Source organism: Triticum aestivum, chromosome 7B, assembly GCF_018294505.1.
Source record: "Triticum aestivum cultivar Chinese Spring chromosome 7B, IWGSC CS RefSeq v2.1, whole genome shotgun sequence".
Lineage (NCBI taxonomy): Eukaryota > Viridiplantae > Streptophyta > Magnoliopsida > Poales > Poaceae > Triticum > Triticum aestivum.
In genome coordinates, this window is record NC_057813.1 from 520,858,808 (window position 1) to 520,877,961 (window position 19,154).

Genomic DNA, 19,154 nt, shown 5'->3' on the forward strand with positions numbered 1-19,154 from the left:
TTATGAATGCTTGGCAGTCACGTGCTGATGATTACTCCCTCGTTCAGTGCGGCAAGCTTTACAGCCTAGAACCGGGGCTCCAAAAGCGTTTTGAGCAACATGGAGCATATGAGATGTTCGAGGAGCTGAAAATGGTTTTCCAAGCTCATGCCCGGATCGAGAGATATGAAGTCTCCGACAAGTTCTATAGCTGTAAGATGGAGGAAAATAGTTCTGTCAGTGAGCACATACTCAAAATGTCTGGGTTACACAACCGCCTATCCCAGCTGGACATTAACCTCCCGGACGAGGCGGTGATTGACAGAATCCTTCAGTCGCTCCCACCGAGATACAAGAGCTTTGTGATGAACTACAATATGCAGGGGATGGTGAAAACTATTCCTGAAGTATTTTCAATGCTGAAGTTAGCAGAGGTAGAAATCAAGAAAGAACATCAAGTGTTGATGGTCAATAAAACCACCAAGTTCAAGAAGGGCAAGGGTAAGAAGAACTTCAAGAAGGACGGCAAGGATGTTGCCGCGCCCGGTAAGCCAGTTGCCGGGAAGAAGTCAAAGAATGGACCCCAAGCCTGAGACTGAGTGCTTTTATTGCAAAGGGAAGGGTCACTGGAAGCGGAACTGCCCCAAATACTTAGCAGACAAGAAGGCCGGCAACACTAAAGGTATATGTGATATACATGTAATTGATGTGTACCTTACCAGTACTCGTAGTAACTCCTGGGTATTTGATACCGGTGCCGTTGCTCATATTTGTGACTCACAGCAGAAGCTGCGGAATAAGCGGAGACTGGCGAAGGACGAGGTGATGATGCACGTCGGGAATGGTTCCAAGGTCGATGTGATCGCCGTCAGCATGCTACCTCTACATTTACCTACGGGATTAGTTTTAAACCTCAATAATTGTTATTTAGTGCCAAGTTTGAGCATGAACATTGTATTTGGATCTCGTTTGATACGAGATGGCTACTCATTTAAATCCGAGAATAATGGTTGTTCTATTTATATGAGAGATATGTTTTATAGTCATGCCCCGATGGTCAATGGTTTATTCTTAATGAATCTCGAACGTAATGTTACACATATTCATAGTGTGAATACCAAAAGATGTAAAGTTGATAATGATAGTCCCACATACTTGTGGCACTGCCGTCTTGGTCACATTGGTGTCAAGCGCATGAAGAAGCTCCATGCTGATGGACTTTTGGAGTCTCTCGATTATGAATCATTTGACACATGCGAACCATGCCTCATGGGCAAAATGACCAAGACTCCATTCTCCGGAACAATGGAGCAAGCAACCAACTTATTGGAAATCATACATACCGATGTGTGCGGTCCAATGAGCGTTGAGGCTCGCGGAGGATATCGTTATGTTCTTACTCTCACTGATGACTTAAGTAGATATGGGTATGTCTACTTAATGAAACACAAGTCTGAGACCTTTGAAAAGTTCAAGGAATTTCAGAATGAGGTAGAGAATCAATGTGACCGAAAGATAAAGTTCCTACGATCAGATCGTGGAGGAGAATATTTAAGTCACGAATTTGGTACATACTTAAGGAAATGTGGAATCGTTTCACAACTCACGCCGCCTGGAACACCTCAGCGTAATGGTGTGTCCGAACGTCGTAATCGCACTCTATTGGATATGGTGTGGTCTATGATGTCTCTTACCGATTTACCGCTATCATTTTGGGGATATGCTCTAGAGACAGCTACATTCACTTTAAATAGGGCTCTGTCTAAATCCGATTGAGACGACACCGTATGAATTATGGTTTGGGAAGAAACCTAAGCTGTCGTTTCTAAAAGTTTGGGGATGCGATGCTTATGTCAAGAAACTTCAACCTGAAAAGCTCGAACCCAAGTCGGAAAAATGCGTCTTCATAGGATACCCTAAGGAAACCATTGGGTATACCTTCTACTTAAGATCCGAGGGCAAGATCTTTGTTGCCAAGAACGGATCCTTTCTAGAAAAAGAGTTTCTCTCGAAAGAAGTAAGTGGGAGGAAAGTAGAACTTGATGAAGTACTACCTTTTGAACCGGAAAGTAGTACAGCTCAGGAAAATGTTCCTGTGGTGCCTACACCGACTGGAGAGGAAATTAATGATGATGATCAAGGTACTTTGGATCAAGTTACTACTGAACTTCGTAGGTCCACAAGGACACGTTCCACACCAGAGTGGTATGGCAACCCTGTCCTGGAAATAATGTTGTTAGACAACGGTGAACCTTCGAACTATGAAGAAGCGATGGCGGGCCCAGATTCCAACAAATGGCTTGAAGCCATGCAATCCGAGATAGAATCCATGTATGAAAACAAAGTATGGACTTTGACAGACTTGCCCGATGATCGGCGAGCGATAGAAAACAAATGGATCTTTAAGAAGAAGACGGATGCGGATGTTAATGTTACCATCTATAAAGCTCGACTTGTCGCTAAGGGTTATCGGCAAGTTCAAGGGGTTGACTACGATGAGACATTCTCTCCCGTAGCGAAGCTGAAGTCCGTCCAAATCATGTTAGCAATTGCCGCATACTATGATTATGAGATATGGCAAATGGACGTCAAAACGGCATTCCTTAACGGACATCTTAAGGAAGAACTGTATATGATGCACCCGAAAGGTTTTGTCGATCCTAAGAATGCTAACAAAGTATGCAAGCTCCAGCGATCCATTTATGGGCTGGTGCAAGCATCTCGGAGTTGGAACATTCGCTTTGATGAGATGATCAAAGCGTTTGGGTTTATGCAGACTTATGGAGAAGACTGCGTTTACAAGAAAGTGAGTGGGAGCTCTGTAGCATTTCTCATATTATATGTAGATGACACACTCTTGATGGGAAATGATATAGAACTTTTGGACAGCATTAAGGCCTACTTGAATAAGTGTTTTTCAATGAAGGACCTTGGAGAAGCTGCTTACATATTAGGCATCAAGATCTATAGGGATAGATCGAGACGCCTCATAGGTCTCACTACTAGAAAAACCCCTACTAATGGCGTACCTAATATGGCCATTAATGGCGCATCTGTGGTGCGCCATTAACAGCACGCCATTAGTAATTTTTACTAATGGCGCACCACCTGGTGCGCCATTAGTATCTGGTATACTAATGGCGCACCGCGGGTGCGCCATTAGTATAGGCCAGCGTGCGCCATTAGTATGCCTCCCAGGGGCCATGTATACCCAGGTGCTTTGGCATACTAATGGCGCACCACCACTGGATGCGCCATTAGTAACCGCGGCATACTAATGGCGCACTACCCTGTGATGCGCCATTAGTATGCACTGTCATACTAATGGCGCACTGTCATGTGATGCGCCATTAGTATGAATATTAGGTTTTTTTATTTTTTTATTTTCTGTTTTTTGCACAGGTTACAAAATGTATAATTTGACAAAATATAGACAGCACACATCAACAACAGATTCATCGAATACAATAGAAGATTAGTCTTTGAATACAATTCATCATATTAGTCTCCGAATACAATTCATCATATTAGTCTCCGAATTAAAAAGACCGAACAAAGATAGAACATTATATTACAAGTCTCGAGACCGCGAGTAGCGAGTTTGTCTTCACATTACAAGTCGATATCGATCATCTAAACTACCATCACATAGAAGAGAGCTGCGGTCATCACGATGAGCATCATCACGATGAAACTCGTCTTCATCCGGTTCCTCCAACGCTCCCTCCCCTCTCCCGCTAGATAGCGGGCGTATCTAGATTCGGCCTCGGCCCTAGTGGTGTACCCTTTGTAACTGTTACCGCTGAATCGGTGAACCTGTCTCCGACACTCCTCCCAGTCATCGTAGACTCCGGGAACCTTACCCTTGTACACGACATACGTCGGCATCGCTATGCACTAGCCAAACGAAACGTTAGTACCAATTCACAGACAATACATAAGCAATATATAATTATGCAACAGAACGATCGGAAGAGAAAAGCAAGACATTAATAGCATCGATTACATCTAAGTTGAACGACTCTCGAAACCAAAGAGACATACTACAAGTTCATTAAAGTTTAATTACAACATGAACCAATCGATGTTTCAGAACTAGACAACTCGACTCAAGGGACCGGAGCGTGGATGAAGCCGCCGTCTATCGTGGGAGTCATGAAAGAACGGGCGTTGTCATCCTGCATTTGTAGCATTGTGTCGATGTCACTGTTGGACGGTTGATTTCTGAGGTAGAACTGCCCCGAGGTACGAAGGACATCTTGATGGATGATTTCCGCAAACTCCGACTGGATGCGAAAGAATTCTTGTCGGAGGTCCGCGTCCTGGATTGCCGACACGCTCGCGGCCCAATCTTTGAGTTTACTCGGTAGCAGAAGTTGATGATGGTCCCGTACGATCGCCCGCATGTGATGGATGGCGTAGTAGGCACCCTTCTGACCGCCAGGCGGCTGCTTGACGCAGCAGAACATCGTATTGTGGGAGAACACGTGCTTGCCGTACTTACGAATAGGCCTGGTGAAGGTGCCTCCAGATTGGGCGTAGCCGGGGAGAACATCATCAAGAACCTTCTTGACATTTGTGTAGTCTACGTTCGACTGACGGTCCGGGTCGAAATACGTGGCCATGGAATATTTGGGGCTTAGGAGGATGAGCGTGCAACGTGTGTCACTGCAGAAAACACGGAATGTTAAAAGAAAAACGATCGAAATGTAAGAATTCATATGTTACGGGCCGGTTGAGGGGAGGACTTACTCGGGAAAGTAAGGCACGAGGAAGTTATCCTTATCTTGGTTTGCCAGAATGACGCCTTCGAGGTAAGAACTCGCGACTTGCCGGTCCCCAGCGCTGCCCAAGATCTTGGCACGCATGTAGAAGGGGTCGACTATCACGATGTCCGGGTTCTTGTCGCGAATGATCTGCATCTCCATACTCAGCGAAAATAGCCGAACGAAGGTGTAGTGCAGCGGATGAAGGTTCAACATAGCGTGGATGTCATCAAAACGCAAGACGATCGTACGCCCGATGGAGTTATCCACAAAGCCCTTGCCCTCTGGCACCTTGGCCGCGAAAACCGAGTATGCCACATCCTTCTCCCTAAGACGCCGCTTCTCCAAAGCAAGAACACTGTCATGCAGACTCCGCATAGCACCGGTTGCAGCATTGAGCATATTTTTTGGTAGCATCGCCCTACCCGCCACATGCACCCTCCTCGAGATATCCTGCGGTGAAGGTGGCCCGTCCTGAGCACGGATCGTACTCGATGCCGGCTGGCTCGCACCCTTCTTAGTCTTTCTTTTGCGTGCCTTCTTCTTCTCCTGTAATGGGACCGAGTTCTGCTCATAGACCGCCTTCTTGAGTGTGTTGGGGCTGATAATATTTCGCACCTCGCCTATCTGAGGCTCGATGAAGTCGGCAGCTGGAGGCGTCTCCTAAGAGATGAACGCCAGACGGCGCCTGTTGCAACTTGGCTTCTCCACGGTACGAGCTAGATCGCACACGTCTTTTGTTGGGTTTGGTTCTTGAGAAGGAGGCCCCATGAAGTCGCCATCGTACCCATGCTCGGCAAAGTACTGATCGACGTTGCCAAATGTATCATCGTCGTCGTCGTCGTCGTTCTGATCCTGTGCCATATGCATGTTTGGATCCAGTGGCATAGGGATGTCCGGCACCGTTACGGCGGTCTTGCCATGGGGCCGACTTGGCGCCGGCACGACTGGCGGTGTTGTCTTTGGGGTGGTGTCCCCCGCCCCCAAACGAATCTGGCTCTTCGGCCAAAGCAGGGGCCAGCTCAGGCAGGCGCTGAGGGTCATCACGTCTTCATCGTCGGCCCCGACGGGTCGAATCGGAGGTAACAAGTCGTCGCAGCCTGGCAGCACCCGAACCAGTTGAACCCTAAACAAGTTGGGTGGCATCTGGGTACCGTGGAACAAGGGGTTGCCCGGTTGAACGATTTTCCCTTGGCGACATCGACCAACTCGTTGTTCACGAAGTGGAGGAGAGTGCACGGAACGTCGGCGGCGCCCTGCGAAAACATGTAGGGCGTCAGGGATGCCCAGTCAAAGGCAAGGAGATGAAGTCCTCGGCCGAGAGAGGCTTAATTAGTTACCGTGATGATGGCGTCGAGCTCGGCTAATGTCGAGGCACCGCCAACGGCGGGCGTGCAGTTGACGGAGGGGCCGCTTGCTGAAGAGGTGCCGGCCGGCGTACACCCGGGTGCATTAAGCTCCCGTGCCGGCGTCGGAGACACCAATGCCGCATCCGTCGGAGGCACCAATGGCCCCGCCATCGCATTATGCGAGTTGCTGGCCGTGATGCTAGGAATCGGGGGCGGCCCCTGTTGGCCGCCTGCAATCCACACACTCAACCCCGAGATCAAGGTAGGCACAAGGGCGGTGATCGTCGCTCCGAGTCGTTGTTCCACTTGCTCTTGGACAATCTCCGGAATCCGCGCCACCTGTGCCTTGAGTTCTTGAACCTCTCGCGCCTGGCTTTCCGAGCTGGTCTTTTTCTCCTTCCGCACACCAACGGTATAGTATGACCCCCATTTTGTCGACAAGCCTTTGCCGGCCACACGACCAGCTGACGTCGGCTTACTGAGCTTATCCTTGTTCTTCATTACATTCAACCCCCTATTTAGAGTGGTGTCCCAAGGGTTGCTCTTAGTCGACCCTGCGCTACTGCTTTCAGTCGCCTGCGGAAGGAATGTGAACCATTTAGAAATTTGGCTTCATTAATTAGAATGCAACCATATGGAGCTAATTACGCGGGGGTGTATTCCTTACCAGAACAAGCTCAAGCTGCCTGGTCTTCGGATCCGTGGTAAGCTCCTTTGTTTTTGGGTCCTTCTTGTACCGGGCCCTAACAAAGTTCCTGGTCTGCTTGTCACCGTATTTATCGAAGAGGGGCGGTAGGCCTTGCTCGGCACGATCTGCCTCCTCCTTGTCCCATATAGGCTCCGCCACTCTGTAACCGCCGGGACCGAGTGTGTGTTCCCCTATGTTCAGCTCCCGCATTTGTTTCCCCCACTCACTTGATTGGGAGCTTGCGGTGCTCGAGCAATTGATCTTGAAGTCGTTGTAGTCATCTTCGGTGATTGAAGGATTTTTCTCCTTGATCTTCTGATAACTCTCACCTTTCTCGATCATTCTCTTCACATTGCTTTTCCAAGTAGACAGGGCCTTGCTCATCTTCGTGAGGGCAGCATTGTTCACTTTATTCCCTTTGAGGCTTGTGTTTTCAAATTCAGCGGGGAACTTGTATCGTTCGTGCAGCTTCGTGAAGAGGAGGTTGCGCAAATTCCCTCGGTCAGGATGCCTCAGGTTCTCGGTGTTGATCGAGACGGTGCTCCGGACAATGCACCCGAGCTGAAGCGAGTACCCCTTGACTATTCGTTCGGGCGCCGTTGGATTCCCGTTGGAGTCCACTTCAGTAACTTCCTCCTTGAGGGTGCGGAGCACGATCGGGCGCCGGTCCTTCCGTTGCCTCTTCGGTTGGCTGCCATCTGTGCGTGCGCCGCCATCATCAGTGGTGGCATCCTCGGCGGCACCATCAGTGGTGGCATCAGTGTGGTCATCCTCGGCGGCACCATCCGTGGTCTCAGGATCGGTGGGGAAGGCGGCGGCCTCATACAAGTGAGGTTGTTCCTCCATCTCCTGGGACAGCTCCCAGAATGCCTTGCCGCCCGAACCCCCGGCCTCATCGTTGTGGGCCATGTTTCTCTCTAAATAGAAACAAAGTTTGGTCAAAAAGTTGGTTATTGTCAAGGAACAAGATCATGGTCTCATCATTTAGGGTTTGTCGACACCGAGGCATCCTAAAATCTAAGCTTTTATCATTGAGGGTTTTTCGACGCCGAGGCACCCTAAAAGCCTAACCTTTCATCATTTCGGTTTTTATCGACACCGAGGCACCCTAAAAGCCATGCATTAGTCACAAGTACACCGGGGCACTTGATCCTACTTAATTAACTACTAAGATACCCCGGCCCATGCATTAGTCACAAGTACCCCATATGTCCTATTTTTAGCAAAGTCATGCTAAAATTCACGGAAAATTTCAGCATGACCTTTGCTGAAAATAGGACATATGGAGTACCCGAATTTGCCGGAATGGAAGTTAATCGACATTCCGGCAAACTCAAGGGCCTCTCGGGGTACCTGCAATATCATCACGACACGATGGTCGGAGACAAAACCCAGCAAACTAGCACCACAATGTGCCTCTACTTTCATATGGATGAAAAGGCCACAATGTGCCTCTACTAGCATCACAAAAAAACCCCTTGAGTTAGAAGATGGTATCCTCCATTTTGTACATCTTTGCGACCGCACGGAGCTAATTTTCTCCATGCATGAAACATGACATATGAACATCAGTATGCATTGATTTATGAAAGAGACAGCCTAGCATGGGCAGCAAGAGCCACTCAGGCTAGCCAAGGAGACTGCCCATGAAACCACACCCCAAGGTAGAAGCCATCATTCATTACAAATTTGAATATATGATATTCCAGAAAATAATCTGTCTACAAAATGAGATACATTCCGTTTGAACTACCAAGTTACACAAAGAAAATGCACATAAGCACCAAGAGGAACTGTTACAACTCCATAAGGTATATCCAAGTCACTGCTACTCATATTCAAAAAACCTAACTCCAATATAACCAGAAAGATTGTAAAACATTATATCTCCCTGCTGACACGAACTGAAAGCGTAACAAAAATACCTATTATTCTAGGCAGCTGCCTTGCTAGTGATTCGGTGTCGTCGCAACTGGATCCCTCCCACTCGACCTGCGATCTTCTACAAGGAAAAAGTAGCAGCTCAGTCAACCACCATATAATTATACAAGGAAAAAATGCTACTTGGCACAAGTGTAAACGAGAAGCTTGAGGTAGCAGCAGATTGAAGTGATAAAGTGCAAAGGAGAAGCTTGAGCTAGTAAACAATTTCTGAATGTTATAAAGTGGGGAAAGTAAAATAAAATTCATGACTAGTCATGGCACTAGAAAAGAGATGAGATTTCACAAAACCAGAGCCAAGCATAGTCCAGAATGTCAAATTTTCAGTTAGTTAATTATTACTCTGTGGCATTGCCATACTTAGCCAAGAGTCCCCATTTCTTATATTCTGTGAGATGCAATCATCTTTTACTCTAGTTCTTATAGTATTTTGGAGTACATTGCCTGTTATGCTGCTTGCAAGGTTAGCATAGGTTCAAAAATGGGGACTAAAAAACAGTGATTTAATTCTCCAATTCAATTTTCATTTTCAAGTTTAAATTTGAATATCAACAGTAGTGATTTTACACCCAGTTCAACAGTGATCTGATCCAGTTTAATCTGATCCAGTTAAAGTCTCCAAATGGAGTACTACAGCTCCTGCACCTGCTTCTATTATGTTTGTCTTGATAAGGAAGATTATGTTTCCATGTATAGTTCTAAAGGACTACCAGAACACAAAGGCACCTGCTTCCATGTATAGTTCTAATGTGCATTTTATTTTCTACTTGTAGCCTTGTAATCTTAATTTAAATAAATATAACAGGGGGTGTGGGGCTTTGCCCTACTGCGCAACTCAAAACAAATGAACTGAATCGCATGAACATAAGGCATAAGATAAATTTATCCCCATGGAAATAGAAAACATTTTGAAAAAATCACCAATTGCACAGACCATTACAGTTGTATCAACATCACAAGTAAACAACAATTTGTTTTCGTATTTTGAGCTTTGGACAGAGTTCTAATACATGAATAAAAAGTGGTATATTATAGTATTTCACAAAGTTTCTGGAACTTGTTGAGAAGAAATCATGCACACGGAGTGACATATATTAACACTAAAAATGACTAAATATATACTAATCAGCCAGCTTAACTGGCAGGATTTTCCCCAATTTTTTTGATAGAGCAGACACGAACACTAAAACAAGTTCAACACTGCAGAATGGAAATCGCATATTTTTTGACAAAGAATTCTGCATCTAATCAACTACTCTAGGTATGTACGTACATGGAACACCTAGCAATAGCAACAAGAGAACATAGTTTCGTCCCTTAGGAAAAAAACACGCCAGAGCATGAGAGATGGAGAGAGCAGAGAGAGAGAGAGGGGGGGATGATACCTTGACGAGCTCCCCTGATGGCGTGGGTAGTAGGGTCGGGGCAGCGTCCCGGGAAGAACTAGGCACACGTGGTCCGAGGTGCGTGCAGCCTGCGCGCGAGAGGAACCAGCATCATCAGGGAACCTTGACGGCGGCACAATCGAATCGAACAAAGGGGGAGGGGGAGGAGAAGAGGACCTTGCGAGACCTTCAATGGCGGGGTCGCGGGAGAGAAGAAGCACGCGAGCAGCGGCGTGGTCGATGGGAGCAGCTCGAGCAGAGGTGGCGGCGGATCTGGCCGGGGTTGAGGGCGGCGAGGCGGCGGCGTCGGGAGAGGAGAGGGGAAGGGGATCGAGGGCGAGGGCGAGGGCGAGGGAGAGAGAGGGGATCGAGGGCGAGGGCTCGGGCAAGGGAGAGAGAGGGGATCGAGGGCGAGGGCTCGGGCGAGGGAGAGAGAGGGGATCAGAAGTAGGGGGGCACAATACTAATGGCGCACCACCCCTCGGTGCGCCATAAGTATATACATGCTAATGGCGCACCTCGACCTGGTGCGCCATTAGTATTTTTTTTCCCGAGCCAACAGGTTATCTCCCACCTGACCTTATCCACATCAACTCCCCTCTACTAGCTCGACTGGTCAGGTGCCCGTTCTCACACCAGGAGGTCCTGGGTTCGATTCCTAGGCTCCACAAATTTTTTTTATGCATTTAAAATGCTGTTTGATACTTTTTTGTGTTTAAATATGTTCAAACTTGTTTAAATCATAACAGTAATTTTTTTTATAAGACAGTAATAATTTTTTTAAAAATATCATCAAACAGTAATGCCGGTGGAGCGGGGGAGGGTGCGGGGGGTCGGTGGCGGCGGTTGAGTAGGGGAGGGGTGCGGGGGGTCGGCGGCGGTTGAGTAGGGGAATCGAGGGTGCGGGGGGTCGGTGGCGGCCGGTGGACCGGGGGGTGCTCGGCGGCGAGGGGGACCGGATCTGGCGAGGTGGGATAGCGATCGAGATGGAGGGGGATCGAGATCGAGTGTCCATGAAATTTAAAAATATTCATGATAGTTCAAAAAGTGCCCATGAAATACAATCGAGAAATGAAGGCTACGATTTAAATACAATCGATCTTAGCTAGCTATCTGTTAACAATCTTCTTGCCCTTCTTTTTTCCCAAATGGAGTTCTTCTGTGGAACGGACGTCCTTTAGGTAGGGTGGTCCTGCTTCTTCTTGTGGTGTATGCTGCTACTTCATCATCGTCGTCATGTTCGATCCTCGGGTCGCCGTACTTGTCGAAGTCTTGCTCATTGGCTACTCCATCCATTCCGATGATCTTCCTTTTGCCTCTCCTCACGACAACACGACTGGTCTTTGACGGGTCGGTAATGAAGAAGCATTGGTCCACTTGGGAAGCCAGTACCCATGGCTCATTTTTCGCGGTGACGTTTGCGCCCGCGGTCTTGGATTTGGCTTCGGGTATAACCATGGTGGTGAAATACCGGTCTTCTTTTAGGACGCTCTTGGCCCATCTGACACGGAACATCGGGACCTTCTCTCCAGCGTAGCTCAGCTCCCAGATCTCCTCGATCCTTCCGTAGTATCTGTCCTTGTCGTTACCGGTGTAGGATTCCATCGTTACCCCGGAGTTCTGATAACCATCGCTCTTCATGTCCTTGGCCTCGGTGTAGAATGTGTAGCCGTTGATATCGTACGCCTCATAGGTCATCAGGTTGTGCTCGGCGCCCTGTGACAAGGCGAATATGAGTTGTTCTTCCGCGGAAGAATCCTCATGTAAAGGGTACGACAGAAGCTTCTGCTTGAACCAACGCGTGAAACATGAGTTGTGCTCTTTGAGTATATCTCCGTCCGTCCTCTGTTGGCCTCGGTCATTGTACGTCTTCTTAATAAAGGTTTTGTGCTCTACCACCCAAGGATCGACCACGTCTATGTGTTGTAGCGTGACTAGGTTTGCTCTTTCAAAGTCGGCGAGTCGACCCTCGAAGTCGACATGCATTTCGCGGCGACCCTCACGGTGACCCCATCCAGCGAGCCTGCCGAGGTGCCTGTTGACGGGCAGACCAACGGGGTTCTCGATGCCTAGACAATTCGTGCAGTAGGAGATGCACTCTTCGGTCAGAAAGCCCCTGGCTATGCTTCCCTCTGGACGTGACATGTTGCGAACGTATCCTTTGATGACACCATTCATCCTTTCGAACGGCATCATGTTGTGCAGGAACGTCGGCCCGAGTTGGATGATATCCTCCACTATATGGACCAGCAGATGCACCATAATGTCGAAGAATGCGGGCAGGAAGTACATCTCAAGCTCGCATAGTATCACCACGATCTCTTCCTGTAGCCTTCTGAGTTGCCTCACGCCAATCGACTTTCGAGAGATGACGTCGAAGAAGTTGCATAGGCCAAATAGCGTTTCACGGACGTGCGCGTCCATGATCCCACGGATTGCAACTGGAAGTATCTGTGTCATCAGCACGTGACAGTCGTGAGACTTCATCCCGCTGAACTTCTGCTTCGCTGGGTCTAGGTATCTGCTTATCTTCCCCGCGTAACCGTAAGGAAGTTTTACAACTAGGAGGCAGGTGAAAAACTGCTCGATCTCCTCCTGACTTAGAGTGAAGCACGCGGGAGGGTAGTCATTTCTGGTCTTCTTGGCCTTTTTGCCTTTGCGACGACTTTCTGTGTCCTGCTTCGCCTCATCATCATCATCATCATCATATATAGCATGAAGCTCCTGCCTGATGCCCATTGATTTCAAGTCTGCCCTTGCTTTCGGCCCATCTTTGGTCCTCTCTGGCATGTTGAGCAGGGTACCAAGTAGACTCTCGCACACGTTCTTCGTGATATGCATGACATCAAGGCTGTGAGGCACACGGTGGATCTTCCAGTACGGCAAGTCCCAGAAAACAGACCTCGTTTTCCATACCTTCAGCAGCGGCTCTGGCGCCTTTTGCTTCTTTCCCGGCAGTGGGCAGTCTTTCCAATTTTTCAACAGCTTGTCTATTTCCTCGCCGCTCCTCGTACACGGGCGTTTTCGGGGTTCGGTTTCACCATCGAACAGATCCTTGCGTTTCCTCCACGGGTCATCGTCGCGAAGCCACCTTCGATGTCCCATGAACACGGTTTTCGAAGACCCGGGATCTCTATCTAGCTGGCGATACGTTGTGTCATCCATGCACCTTACGCATCCAGAAAATCCGTGGACTACCTGCCCCGCAAGATATCCGTAACCGAGATAGTCGTGCACCGTCGTGAGCAGTGCGGCTCTCATAGGGAAATATTCTTTCTCTGCGGCGTCCCACGTATTGGCTGGCGTTTTCCACAGCGTGTCAATCTCCTCTTTCAGCAGCCCCAGATACAGATTGATGTCGTTCCCTGGTTGTTTCGGCCCTTCAATTAGCATACTCATGTGAATGTACTTCCTCTTCATGCACAACCAGGGGGGAAGGTTGTACATCCACACGAACACAGGCCAGGTGCTATGTGTGCTTCTCTGGCTGCCAACGGATTGACTCCATCGGTGCTCGCGCCCAGCATGATGTTCCTTGGATCGTTCCCAAATTCTGGGTATTCGAAGTTCAACGCTTGCCACTGGCTCGCATCCTTAGGGTGACTCAGCATCTTGTCTTTTTTATCTATCTCCGGATCATTTGCGTCATCTTCTCGCTTCTTCTCCTCCCTATCCGCGTGCCAACGCAAGAGCTTTGCTACCTTAGGGTCCGCGAAATACCGCTGCAGACGAGGAGTGATCGGAAAGTACCACACCACTTTTCGAGGAGCTTTCTTCCTCTTCTTGTATCGAGTGACACCGCACACCGGACATATGGTAGACTCCGCGTGCTCGTCCCGATAAATGATGCAATTGTTCATGCACACATGGTATTTCACGTGCGGTAAATCCAGAGGACACACGATTTTCTTTGCCTCCTCCAAACTGGTCGGGCACTTGTTCCCCTTGGGAAGACGTTCGTGCTAGAATGACATGTTCTCATCGAAGCATGCGTCGGTCATTTTGTGTTTTACCTTCATCTCCAGAGCCATGAGCGTTACTTTCAGGCGGGTATCCTCGGGCCTGCATCCTTCATACAATGGAGTAACCGCGTCTAACTCAAGTTGATCCATCTTGGCTTTCTCTCGGGCGGCAGCTCTTGCGTTATCCGTCTGCTTGAGAAGCAGCTCTTGAATATGAGGGTCCTGCACCCAGCCCATCGATGGTCCAGCGTCGTCTGCTCCGCCGGCATCATCGTCATGTCCTGCATCTTCTACATGATGACTGTGTACAGCATCACCATCGTGATCATCTCCTGGGGATTCTTCGTCTTCTCGCCCCCTCTGAGCCGCGGTGGTTGTCTTGTTGCCCTTCCTCATTTCTTGCCCGGCCCCCATGGACGACTTCATAGTCATCTTCATCACCTTGCCACTGATAGCCATCCATGAAACCACGCAAGAGCAGGTGGTCCCGCATCTGCCCGGAATCCGGGGCCGCAATAAGGCTATTCAGCTTGCATCTTCGACACGTACATCTTATCTCCGTCTCGTTCTTTTGAAGCATCTCGGCCTTCGCGGACCTCAAAAACCTATTCACGATGCCTTCGGTCATCGTGCGGACCATGGTCGCCTGCGGGGTAGAGCAAAACGATATTTTAGAACCAAGAAAAAATTTGGCATGACTTTCCCTAAAAATAGGACCAAAAAGAATGCTTAATGCCAAAATTCTCGCCGAAACGGAAATGAATCAACATTCCGGCAAAATATTGGCAACTATCGCATTTCAAATACCGGTACACCTCCAAACACAAACACATATGCAACACCACAAACATATGCAACACCACAACATACATAGATCTAGCTAGGCCATAAAAAGTGCATGTGCACATTGTTGTAGGGAGAACAACATAAATATAGCTTCCCCCCTTACTTACCTAGCAAAACAAGGTAACTTAACCACTTAATTTGAATGAATCTATGATGGAAATGAGGTGAAAAAGAGGAGGCACCCGAGACAAGGAGGAGGCGGTGGAGAGAATGAAGTGGGGAGAAAGTGAGTGTGGGAGGAGAGGCTGTCCAAAATATCTTGTTGCTGCCCACTTACTAATGGCGCACCAGCAACAAATGCGCCATTAGTAATCCAGGTTACTAATGGCGCACCCCCTGGTGGTGCGCCATTAGAACTTTTGCAAAAAATGGAATAAAAGCAATAATAAAAAAAATAACATTAGTGGCGCACCTTCTGGCTGGTGCGCCATTACTAGTTACAACTAGTAATGGCGCACCACCAGGGGATGCGCCATTAGTATGTTTGGACAGGCGCACTAGTTCAAAAAAAAATTGGTACTAATGGCGCACCGTGGTCAAGGTGCGCCATTAGTAGTTTCGACACGAATGGCACATCAGAAGGTGGTGCGCCATTAGTATATACTAATGGCGCACCACTTGTCTGGTGCGCCATTAGTGTCATTTTCATCTATAGCCCTTTTCCTAGTAGTGTCTTTCACAAAGCACATACCTTGATAAGATTTTGAAGAAGTTCAAAATGGATCAGTCCAAGAAAGGGTTTTTGCCTGTATTGCAAGGTGTGAGATTGAGCTCGGCTCAATGCCCGACCACGGCAAAAGATAAAGAAGAGATGAGTGTCATCCCCTATGCTTCAGCCATAGGATCTATTATGTATGCCATGTTGTGTACCAGACCTGATGTAAACCTTGCCGTAAGTTTGGTAGGAAGGTACCAAAATAATCCCGGTAAGAAACACTGTTCAGCGGTCAAGAATATCCTGAAGTACCTGAAAAGGACAAAGGACATGTTTCTCGTTTATGGAGGTGACGAAGAGCTTGTCGTAAAGGGTTACGTCGAAGCTAGCTTCGACACAGATCTGGATGACTCTAAATCACAAACCGGATACGTGTATATGTTGAATGGTGGAGCAGTAAGCTGGTGCAACTGCAAGCAGAGCGTCGTGGCCGGATCTACATGTGAAGCGGAGTACATGGCAGCCTCGGAGGCAGCGCATGAATCAATTTGGGTGAAGGAGTTCATCACCGACCGAGGAGTCATACCCAATGCGTCGAGGCCGATCAAACTCTTCTGTGACAACACTGGAGCTATTGCCCTTGCCAATGAGCCCAGGTTTCACAAGAAGACCAGGCACATCAAGCGTCGTTTCAACTCCATCCGTGAAAATGTTCAAGATGGAGACATAGATATTTGCAAAGTACATACGGATCTGAATGTCGCAGATCCGTTGACTATACCTCTTTCGCGAGCAAAACATGATCAACACCAGAACTCTATGGGTGTTCGATTCATCACAATGTAACTAGATTATTGACTCTAGTGCAAGTGGGAGACTGTTGGAAATATGCCCTAGAGGCAATAATAAAAAGATTATTATTATATTTCCTTGTTCATGATAATTGTCTTTATTCATGCTATAATTGTATTATCCGGAAATCGTAATACACGTGTGAATACATAGACCATAATATGTCCCTAGTAAGCCTCTAGTTGACTAGCTCGTTGATCAACAGATAGTCATGGTTTCCTGACTATGGACATTAGATGTCGTTGATAACGGGATCACATCATTAGGAGAATGATGTGATGGACAAGACCCAATCCTAAGCATAGCACAAGATCGTGTAGTTCGTTTTGCTAGAGCTTTTCCAATGTCAAGTATCTTTTCCTTAGACCATGAGATCATGTAACTCCCGGATACCGTAGGAGTGCTTTGGGTGTACCAAACGTCACAACGTAACTGGGTGACTATAAAGGTGCACTACAGGTATCTCCGAAAGTGTTTGTTGGGTTGACACGGATCGAGACTAGGATTTGTCACTCGGTATGACGGAGAGGTATCTCTGGGCCCACTCGGTAATGCATCATCATAATGAGCTCAAAGTGACCAAGTGTTTGGTCACGGGATCATGCATTACGGTACGAGTAAAGTGACTTGCCGGTAACGAGACTGAACGAGGTATTGGGATACCGACGATCGAGTCTCGGGCAAGTAACGTACCGATTGACAAAGGGAATTGTATATGGGGTTGATTGAATCCTCGACGTCGTGGTTCATCCAATGAGATCATCGAGGAGCATATGGGAGCCAATATGGGTATCCAGATCCCGCTGTTGGTTATTGACCGGAGAGCCGTCTCGGTCATGTCTACGTGTCTCCCGAACCCGTAGGGTCTACACACTTAAGGTTCGGTGACGCTAGGGTTGTAGAGGTATGAGTATGCAGCAAACCGAAAGTTGTTCGGAGTCCCGTATGAGATCCCGGACGTCACGAGGAGTTCCGGAATGGTCCGGAGGTAAAGAATAATATATAGGAAGTGCAGTTTCGGCCATCGGAAGAGTTTCGGGGGTCACCGGTATTGTACCGGGACCACCGGAAGGGTCCCGGGGGTCCACCGGGTGGGGCCACCTATCCCGGAGGGCCCCGTGGGCTGAAGTGGGGAGGGGACCAGCCCCTGGTGGGCTGGTGCACCCCCCCTGGGCCCCCCTCTGCGCCTAGGGTTGGGAACCCTAGGGGAGGGGGCGCCTCCACTTGCCTTGGGGGGCACTCCACCCCCCTTGGCCGCCGCCCCCCTAGAGATCCCATCTCTAGGGCCGGCGCCCCCCTGGGGGCCTATATAAAGGAGGGGGGAGGGAGGGCAGCCGCACCCTGAAGTCTTGGCGCCTCCCTCTCCCTTACTACACCTCTCCCTCTCGCAGAAGCTCGGCGAAGCTCTGCCGGAACTCTGCTGCATCCACCACCACGCCATCGTGCTACTGGATCTTCATCAACCTCTCCTTTCCCCTTGCTGGATCAAGAAGGAGGAGACGTCATCCGCTTCGTACGTGTGTTGAACGCGAAGGTGCTGTCCGTTCGGCGCTTGGTCATCGGTGATTTGGATCACGACGAGTACGACTCCCTCAACCCCGTTCTCTTGAACGTTTCCGCTCGCGATCTACAAGGGTATGTAGATGCACTCCTATCACTCGTTGCTTAGATGAACTCATAGATGGATCTTGGTGAAACCGTAGGAATTTTTTTTATTTTCTGCAACGTTCCCCAACACTTTAGACCCGGGAGGAAAAGTTGTTGAAAACATACCCCCCCCCCCTCCGATATCTTTCGTGTAAATGACATGATAATTTACACACATCAAAGTTGATAACCTATATACAAACAACATGATAACTTTTTGACTCGAGAGGAAAAAGTTGATGAAAACATACCCCCAGTAACTTTTGTGTTAATAGCACCATAATTTACGTACAAACACCCTGGTAACTTTGACAGGGGAAAATCATTTGTTGAAAATACCCCTTGATAGCTTATGTGTAAATAGATGATCATTAATGCACCACAACCATGTTAATTTGTGTATATAATACCATGGTAATTTTGACCTTCGGGGAGGGGAAGTAGCATGGTATTTTTTATGTACCTGGGATCTGGTAAGTTACACACAAGCACTATGGTAACATTGACTAGAGGGAGAAGGGTTGTTGGAACATAAACGACAGACCTGATAACTTACGTTAAAAAATCATGGTATCTTGGACATTAACATTTAACAACCTAACATGTTTAGCATGAGTAGCCTGGTAAATTCCGTGTGAATTACCTGATAAATCTAGCACGAGTAGGCTGATATATCTAGCATGAGCAGTTTTGTTTCAGTTAATTCAAACATAGTTATATGTATACAAACTAGATGTCAATCGATAGACATCCATAAATGATTCGTTAGTCCAGTTGGTTAGCAGAGATAGCCTTGAAAGGAGAGGTCTTTAGGTTCAACTCCTGCTTTGTACGGATTTTTTTTCAAAGAGAAGAAACTAGATGAGGAAAAAAAAAGCAGAGAATGTGCGCTGGTGGGATTAGCGATCAAGCGCGGTGCTGGTGGGATTAGCGATCACAAGGGATTAACGATCGTGCGTGCGGAGGGTCGTTCGGATCTTTAGTTTGTAGCGTGAACAAGTGATCACAGGTTGCAGCATACATGGGACACAAGAGAAGGTTGTCAACACAATTTCTCAGTCCAGTAATGAAACTCTTTGTCTAC